General features: G+C 43.6%; 1 long non-coding RNA gene across 1 annotated transcript; it reads right to left on the bottom strand.

The window, feature by feature from the left end:
• Positions 1–625: 625 nt before the first annotated feature.
• On the bottom strand, positions 626–8,614 carry LOC110567059 (uncharacterized). Its single transcript, XR_002477518.2, has 2 exons — positions 8,416–8,614; positions 626–1,158 (listed from the first exon to the last, which is right to left on the bottom strand). It is a non-coding gene; the product is annotated as an uncharacterized LOC110567059 (long non-coding RNA).
• Between the last annotated feature and the right edge of the window lie 576 nt (positions 8,615–9,190).

Below are 9,190 nucleotides of genomic sequence, written 5' to 3'. Positions count from 1 at the left end.
GTAGCTGGGATTACAGGTGCCCACAACCATGCCCAGCTAATTTATGTATTTTTAGTAGAGACAGGGTTTCATCATGTTGGCCAGGCTGGTCTCAAACTTCTGACTTCAAGTGAGCCACCTACCTTGGCCTCTCAAAGTGCTGGGATTGTAGGCGTGAGCCACTACTCTGGGTCAGCTGCTTGATTTTTCTTACACTTAGCCTGCTTCACTCATTTCCTTACTTCTCTGACCCCAGAAGTGACTGGAATAAATTTTATACATTCCAAATATATTGAGAATTGATAAACAGTAATCACTGACATAGCTCCATCAGATAAAATATTGAAATAATTCTGTATTTATTGGTTCATTACTACTGAGGGCCTCCCCTGAGGCTAATCATGGTCTCTGGCACTTCGGTCCTCTGCAGTGATGCATATCAGAGGATAACTTCCACACGCATTCCCACCCTCCCAAGGCGATGCGCAGGTCAGGAGGTAAGGCCTAGTACTGTGGCCAAGAGCCCTGTCTGCCTGGCCGGTGCCCCAGCTGAACCACTTGTCCATGTATTGCCTCTCACCCTTGAAAACACTCGACAGTTATCTTAATTTGAATTCCCCCAGAAGTAGACTCTGAGACACAGATCTGGGTACAGGTCATTTATTTTGGATGTGATCTCAGGAGGCAACAGTAAGAGTGAGGGAGTGAGACCAAGAAGGGAAGGCAAGACAGGGGCATCGATGAGCAGGTTACCAGAGTTGGACAATGGGAGCTTGAGCCTGCTGGGGACTTGTGAGAGATTGCATAGCTCCATTTGTCGTTGGTAGAGAGCTGCTTCCAAGGGCATTCACTCCCTGCCACTTCTGGTCTGGCCTGTGTTCAGCTGAGAAAGGCTGCCAGGCGGGTAGAGAGGTATGAATGCTTACAGCAGGTAGCTGGTGGTGTGCACTGAACAATCCGCTGAAGAAGCAGGCAGGTCTAACGGAGTCTGCTGCAGCAGTAAAAATTACTGATGCTGTGCATGGCAAGCAAAACTGCTTTCCAGGTGGTAGGGGATCCCCAGGCATGGAGGTTTACCAAAAGGAGTCTGGCTGTGTTTTTCCTGGATGGGTTGTTTATATGAGATCCCACGATTCTCTGGCTCCTGGATTGCTTATTTACAGAGATTTGAGAATTCTCCTGGCCGGAAAAAAAAAAAAAAGAACATGGAGAAACTTCAACATTCAACATTGTAGGAAAATTTGGCTCCACAAATATACCATCGACTCATCGCCTGCTTCCTGCTAATCTAACCATTTTCAAATTCCCCTTCACAATTGCTGCAATCAAGTTATTATCAATCATACTATCAATTGCTTGCCCCGCTCTAGGATGTAGGTTAAATATTCTTGTGTCAGTGGAACACTACATCCTAGATTTTCATTGAAATCTAATGACTTTCATCTTCAAAGAAACTGTTTGGAGCTAGCGCTCCATCCCCACCCCTGCTGGTTTAATTACAGCACTTCATACATTTCGCATTCTTAAGATAAACACCCTGTTCAACATTTATCCCAGGGAGATGCTTTTCAAGGGATAATGTTCCTAAAGTGCCCACTCCAGAAAGAGGATGGCTCATCACCTCAACCTTATGAATGTGTATCTGACTTCTGGTGAAATGCAGCCAGGAGGCTTCAGCATCCTCCCAGCTGGTACCTCCCTGTGTTGGGTCCTGGGCCCACGCTTCAAACAGCCACAGAAAGAGTCTTGGAGATCCAGGCTAGAAATAATACCAGATCATTGAGTGGGCACTTCTGGAAAGTAGAACATTTGGGTTTTTTAAAAGCCTTGTTATATGTTTAATGCATGCTTCCTCAATTTTCCCACCATTGATTGAACATTCATTTAACAGGTACCACACCACCAATAAGTCATCAAGACCTGGAGAAGGTGGGAGAAATTTAGGAAAGATAGTGGAAGAGGGAGATGAGTGCCATTTGCGGTCCTGAGATCAATGGGTGATGGGGGTTGTAGCTCATCCTGCCACCTCCTTTCTTTTAAGTGTCCCTCCAGAAAGAGGGGCCTGTGGGAACTATGAATGCCTGTCATGTGCCAGGTACCATGAGGACAGCAGTAGATAATGCAGGTATCCTTCAAAGCATCCTGTCGACATGAACTTCACATTTCAAAGGAGCAGGGTCACACACACAGACACACACACACACACACACACACACACAAACGGAAATATAAAACAATCACTAATTAGGATCAGATCCATGAAAGGGAAAAAAGAAGCCCATGGTAGAAAAATATAGAAGGGAAGGTATTAGGAGTGCTGGACAGAGACAATGTACCAACTGGGGTCTTCTGCGAAGCAGATGTCAAAACAGGAGTGGATGTACAAGAGATTTATTAGGCAGAATGTGGATAAAGGATAAAGGGTGAAGGAATAAGACAAGATGGAGAGAGTCTTCAGGCTGCAATGCATATATGACACCTGGGAAAGGAGGGTGAGAAGGAGGGATTGAGTAGGGAGAATCTCAGATACAGTAGAGCTCTAAGAAAGACTCAGTCAGGCTCATGAGGACTTCTGAGAAAGACTTGGCCAAGTTCATGGGTAGTACCTGAACAACGCAGATGCACATCAAGCAGGAATGGTCCAGCCCTAGAACCCAAACACCAGGTCTTCTTGAAGGGAAAGCTGAGCAGGGCATCTCTATGGCCTCCAGAGTCCACCCCTTGCTTTTACAGGTCCACTTTCCATGCATGTTTGGGGAGCAGTTCCTCCCTAGTTCCCATGGGCCTCTCTTTCTGAGGGGACACTTAGAAGAAAGGAGGTGTCAGGGTGAGCTACAACCCCCATCACCCCATTGATCTCAGGACCACAAATGGCACTCATCTCCTTCTTCCACTATCCTTCCTCGATTCCTCACACCTTCTCCAGGTCTTGATGACTCCTTGGTGGTGTGATGCAACCCTTTATTGCTGAGGAGTCTGAATCCTTGGTAATCATACATCTTTTTTTGTTTTGTTTTGTTGTTGTTTGTTTAAAACAGTCTCACTCTGTCGCCCAGGCTGGAGTGCAATGGTGTGATCTCAGCTCACTGCAACCTCTGCCTCCCAGGCTCAAGCCATCCTCCTATCTCAGCTTCCCGAGTAACTGGGATTACAGGTGCAGCACCATGCCTGGCTAATTTTTGTATTTTTTGTAGAAACAGGGTTTTGCCATGTTGCCCAGGCTGGTCTTGAACTCCTGGGCTCAAGTGATCTCCCCACCTTGGCCTCTCAAAGTGTTGGGATTACAGGCATGAGCCGCCATACCTGGCCTTATCATGCTTTTCTTATGTTGTGTTTTCTGCATGTGTTTTTTCACAGTCACAATGGAGAAAGGGAACACCAAGTTCCACACATATTCCTCTCCATCCCCATTGCATACTAGCAGCCCTATCCCTTCCTGATGACAAGATCAATTATCCCTGCCATGATGGTGACTCCTGTCTTACCTACTGGCCCCTGGATACAAGGTATTTAAAGTACCCTGGTAGCAGTGGTAGTTTTGTAATTCAATGAGGGCTCTTGCTGTGTTCCTGGCAAGAGTATATCCTCTTTGGGAACCAAAATCTTTAATCCCAGCAGAGTTGGGAGGATAGAAAGCATAAAGTCCCCTTCAGGGTCAGTGGGAATAATGTTAAGGGATACTTCTGTTCCTTGGTTCCTGAGTCCATGTACTTTTCCTATCTGAGACCCAGAGATCTTTGATAGAACGTATATATTGCATTCTGAAGGATGGCATCTGATGCTTGCCTCCAAGCTGGCACTTTGGTTGTGCATTTGGGAGGCCATTCTAGCATTCTGAGGCCAGCTCTTTCTGGATGGTATGGTATATGATACAACCAGTAGACTCTATGGTCACTGACTCAATTTTACACCTCCTTCACTATAAAATGGGTTTCCTAGACAGATGCTACGTTCTGTGGGATTCCATGTCTGTGAATCAAAAATTCTATAAATCCCTGAATGGTTGTGCTAGCTGAGACTCTGCAGGTAGAAAGGCAGAACTATACCTGTAATAGGTATCTATCCTATTAGGGTTTAACCACTGGTCCTTCTAGAATAGAAGGGTCCCAATGTAGTCAACTTGCTACCAAGTGACCATTGGTCTCCTTGAGGAATAGCACCAGATCTAGAGGCTCAGTACTGGTCCATGGTGCTGGCAAGTTAGGTATTCAATGGTAGCAGTAGCTAAATTGTCTTTCCTTAGTGGAAATTCATGATTGGACCCATACTAACCTTTGTCTCTACAATCATGGCTACATTTGTCCATTCTGCCAGTTCTGGGATGGCCAATGATGAAGGGTGGTTAAAGTTAACTGGCTAAGCCATTTTGTCTTCTTAGTTATTCAGCGACTCTTCTGGTCAGAGTTAATATGTGATAAAAAATCTTCAGAGTTTACACCAATGTCCATATGTCCATCCACATGTCTCAGCTTCAGACCACCTTGTCTCTAACCCTTTTATCTTTTTCCTCCCAGGACTCTGACCAGCCAGCCAGGCCATTAGCTTCTGTCCAGGAATCTTTATACATTCTCAACTCAGGCCACTTCTCCTTCCTTTGAAAGATAATTTTTCTGGGTATGGAATTCTAAGTTGACATGTTTTTTCTTTGGTTTTTTAAAAAATATTGCTCCACTATCTTCCCACTTGCATTATTTCCAACAAGAAATCTTTTGTCATCATTATCTTTATCTGTGTATACTATGACTTTTTTTCCTCGCCTTTGGATGCTTTTTAGACTTTCTTTTTATAACCAGTTTCGAGTAGTTTAATTACAATGTGCTTTGTTATGGATTTCCTCATATTTCTTCTGCTTCAATTTTGTTGGATTTCTTGAATCCATGGGTTTATAGTTTTTATCAAATTTGGGAAATATTTTAGGCAACATTTCTTAAAACTTTTATCCATTCTTCTCTGTTCTCTCCTTTGAGTACTTTACATATTGGTCACATGAAATTGTCCCACAGTTCACTGATGCCCTGTTTGTTTTTGTTCCTGTTGTCTTTTTCGTGTGTGTTTCAGCTCAGATAGATTCTACTGCTATGTCTTCAAGTCACTAATCTTTTCTTCTGCAGTATCTAATACACCACTGATCTTATGCAATATATTTTTTATCTCACATATTGTAATATGAGACCTAGAAGTTCAGTTTGGATCATTTTTTCTATCGCATATCACTACTTAACTTTTAAGATATATACAATACTATTAAATATTTACTAATGTCTGCTGATTCTAACTTCTGTGTCAGTTTTGTTCAATTTTATTTACCTGATTTTTCTCCTTATTATGGGAGATTTTTTTTAGTACTTTTTTTATGCCTAGTAATTTTTTAAAATAAAAATTTTATTAAAATAAAAATATTTTAATAAAAATATTATTGAGCTTTCAAAATACTGTATCCAAAATACAGTTCAGTTACTCAGAAACAGTTTGATACTTTGAGGCCTTGCTTTTAAGATTTGTTAGGCAGAACCAGAACAATGCCCAGTCTACAGTGAATTATTCCATACAACTGAGTCAAGACCCTTCTGTGTATTCTACACAATGCCTAACGAATCTTGAGGATTTCCCTTATGGCTAACGGAAACGGGCACTATTTCCAGCCCTGTGTGAGTACGGAGTGCTATTCTCTTGGATCGTTCTATCTCTAGCCCTGGTCAGTTTCCTCACATGTAGGTACTTATCAGCTCTTTTCTGAATACTTGAGGGAGTCCTTCCGTAGTTTTCTAGAGTTATCCCCCTGTGCAGCATTCTCTTCTCTGGTGTACTATCCTACAAACTCTGCCTTTTTCTCTCCCCACTTTCAACTCTGCCTTTTAAACTCGAGAGTCTACCTGAGTTTCCTCTTTCTGTGCCGTAACCTGGAAATTCTCTCAGGGTAATAAGATGGGACACTTATAGGGCTCCCCTCATTTGATTCCCATTTCTGAAAGGTTACTCTTCTTCATTGCCTAAATTTTAGTGTCTTGAAAGCTAATGTTTCACATATTTGTGTATTTTTGGTTGCTTCAGGAACAAGAGCAAATCTGAAACCGGCTACTCCATCTTGGCTAAAAGCAGAAGTTCTCCTCCTCTGTTCCTCCATATTTGCCTTCTGCTTGTAAAAGTTAGGCAGCAGCCTTATTGGCCAACTGAATATTTCGCCTCTAAGAACACCAGGCTCTGTTATCCATCCTCTCAGTTCCCTGAAGGTCAAGCCACCATCGCAGCCCTCCTGATCTTGCCAGTCTTTATGATAATTGCAATTCTCTGACTTCTAATACATTAGGAAGTCATCATCTTCCTAATGGTCCAGTTCTGCATCTGCCTTTCCTATCAGCATCATTAATCTGCAGAGTAGAGGGAGCAATGAGTTTCTTGGGAGGCTGGTGCTCTTCTCACCAGTGCATTCCTGATGTCATTGGTGAATGGTATGTCCTCTGGGTCCTTCAATGGAACATATCCTCTGTGGGTCTTCTGGCCTCATATACTGCATGTCCCTTTCCCTCAGGTTTTTTCCTCCTGCCAGGGAAACTCAGCTATTTCTACTTCATCTCATTATGGACGATTGCTTTCTCTAGGCTTCTAGAAGCTTCCTTAGCAGTGAGTTTGTCCCATCTCCTCAGACTTTTGCAAGGGTACTAAATCTTGCCTTCCAAGAAAGTGATGTCGATTCAATGAATTCTTATTTGTTCAGTTATATGTTTTGGACCTTTTGATCAAACACTCCAGAAATCCTACCGTAGAGGTACTCTCTTGCCTCCTGACAGTACATACTTGTCCATTCATGCAACTCTCTCAGAATGAGAACTCTTTCTCCTCTTGTCAGGCTTAGCATGCACTCAGCAGGTTTATACTGGCCTGTTATTATTAATATATTCATATAAAAATTGAAGCATGTCATACCTAATAAAGGTGCACAAATCCTGAGTGTCTTGATGGATGCAATTTTCATGAAGTGAACATACCCAGACATCCATCACCCAGGTCAAGAAATGGAACATGTCCTTAGAGGCAAAATGGAACGTTTTGATCACCAATCCAGAAGCCTACCTCATGGTACCTTCCAGTCAATGCCCCTCTTCTAAAGATAAGCATAAGCCTGACTTCTACATCACAGGTAAATTTTGTCTGACTTTGAACTCTTTACAGGTGGAATCATGCAGTATGTATGCCTTGGTCTCTGGCTTCTTTGCCTCAACCAAGTTTGTGAGTTTTATCCATGTTTTTACATGATATGTAAGTATCATGTAAATATAATATGTAAATGTTTCATACATTCTCATTGCTGAGTAGTAACCTACTATATGATTATATCACAATATAATAATCTCTTTTACTATTTATGGGCATTGATTTTTTCCGGTTTTGTGATATCACCAATAGCACTGCTATAAGCATTCTTATATGTGTTGTTGGTGAACATATGAGCACATTTCTGTTGGGTACATATGAAACAGCGGAATTGCAGAGGTCTCAGGGTAGGTGTATGTGCGTCAACTATATTTCAAAGCAAGCTGATGAGTGGGACTTTTCTCTCTGACTAAGTCTCTGAGCTAAGTTCATCACAAGATAAGTGATAAGTGCCCAGTATTCTATAGAGGAGCCGCAGGACACACCCCTCAGACTTTTTAAGAGGTGGCCTAATGGATTACCCACTAAGACCTAAGAGCATCCCCATTACCCACTCCAATCTACATAAGAAGAAGAGCAAATGTTTGAGAGAAATATGGGGAAAGAAGAAGATAGTCAGCTTTGAGAGTTGTCAGCCTGGGCAGAGAGCACTGTGATTCAGGAGGAGGGAAGGAGAGGGATGGGGCATGGAAGGCACACCAGCCACCAAGCATGGGAGGTTGCTCAAGAGATTGGCTGCAGGGACCAGCCTGACACCCATGGCTGGTGGCTTGCTGAGCTGTGGAGTCTGTGAGCCCCATTCCACCCTCAACTGGGATAGGATGAGATAAGAACCATCCTGAGAGTGAGTACTTGGGAGTTTATGGACACATGTCTTAGGCTGGGTTCTACCTGGAATCAGACTCTGTGCTAAAGACTCAAGTACAAGCAATTTGAGAAATATTCCATGAAGTACTGAGAGGGAAGTAGGAAAATGAGAGAGAGAAGGAAACGAAGCCAATACAGAGTGCATTAACAAGCAGGGACCACTGTGGGCAACTGGGGCTCAAACCCATTGATGACTATCATGCACACACCTTGTCCTAAGTAAAGGCAAAGAAGCTGGGGTATGTATCCACCGACTCCTATTCCTAGACATGTCAGCTCCCCTGGTACATTGCGCAGAGCCCACAGGAAGAAAGTCACAGGTGCTAACAGTGACTTTCACCCCATGGAATATGACAGCAAGGAGAGATGAATGCTTGCCACAGCTTATATGTACAGAGATTCACACCCTTTTCTTACCTGGAGAAATTCTGGAAGTGGGGGTCAGACTGGGGCAGCCTTCTGTGGCAAGGTGAGGAGAGAGGCAGCAGCAAGCACCCTATACCACCTCAATTTGCTGTAGCAAGACTGCGTGAGTTTCCTGTGAACCAACTACAGGCCATGGGAGGTAACCAGGCTCGAGATGTCTTGATGGCATCATGTCTGCTAGTTGTAGCATATCCTGCAAGAAAAGGGAGAAGGAGGAAGGTCCCATAAGGTCAGCCAGAGAACAGGCAACCCACACCCAGAAATAGTGGCACACAGAGATCCTTCCTGAGAAAACCATGATACTGCATGAAAGCCAACAAAAGATGCCACTCCCTGATGGAATTGATGCCTTGTAACAGCCCATGCAGGATGATACCTGTCCTGTCACCTCCAGGCTGACACACAGGGGACAGGACACCCACAGCAGCAGATAAGAGGGCAAGGAGGGAGGAACATGCCAGACAGTCCCAGCTCCCAGCCTCTCCTCCTCCAGGGTTCCAGCTGAAGTTAGGCTGAGACAAAAGGAGGGAGGAAGACTGGAATAGGCTGCAAGACTGGATTTGATAGAAACTGGGCTGGACATTTTAATACCTGAAAATGAGTCAATTACAGAAGTTAACAGGAAAGCTAATCCATCCATCTGAAATATTAACAAGGGAAGGAGCAGGCAAGACAGTTTGAAGGCAGTAGTGTATGAAGACTGATTCATAAATGGCTAACATTTCTCTCCTGCTCCTCCTCCTGTGTCCAAAATGCCCCTGCCCTC

Source organism: Aotus nancymaae, unplaced genomic scaffold (assembly GCF_030222135.1).
Source record: "Aotus nancymaae isolate 86718 unplaced genomic scaffold, 86718_ANA_hifiasm-v0.15.2.pri h1tg000030l, whole genome shotgun sequence".
Lineage (NCBI taxonomy): Eukaryota > Metazoa > Chordata > Mammalia > Primates > Aotidae > Aotus > Aotus nancymaae.
The sequence above is the reverse complement of the archived record's forward strand: the minus strand, read 5'-3'. Positions and strand labels throughout refer to the sequence as shown.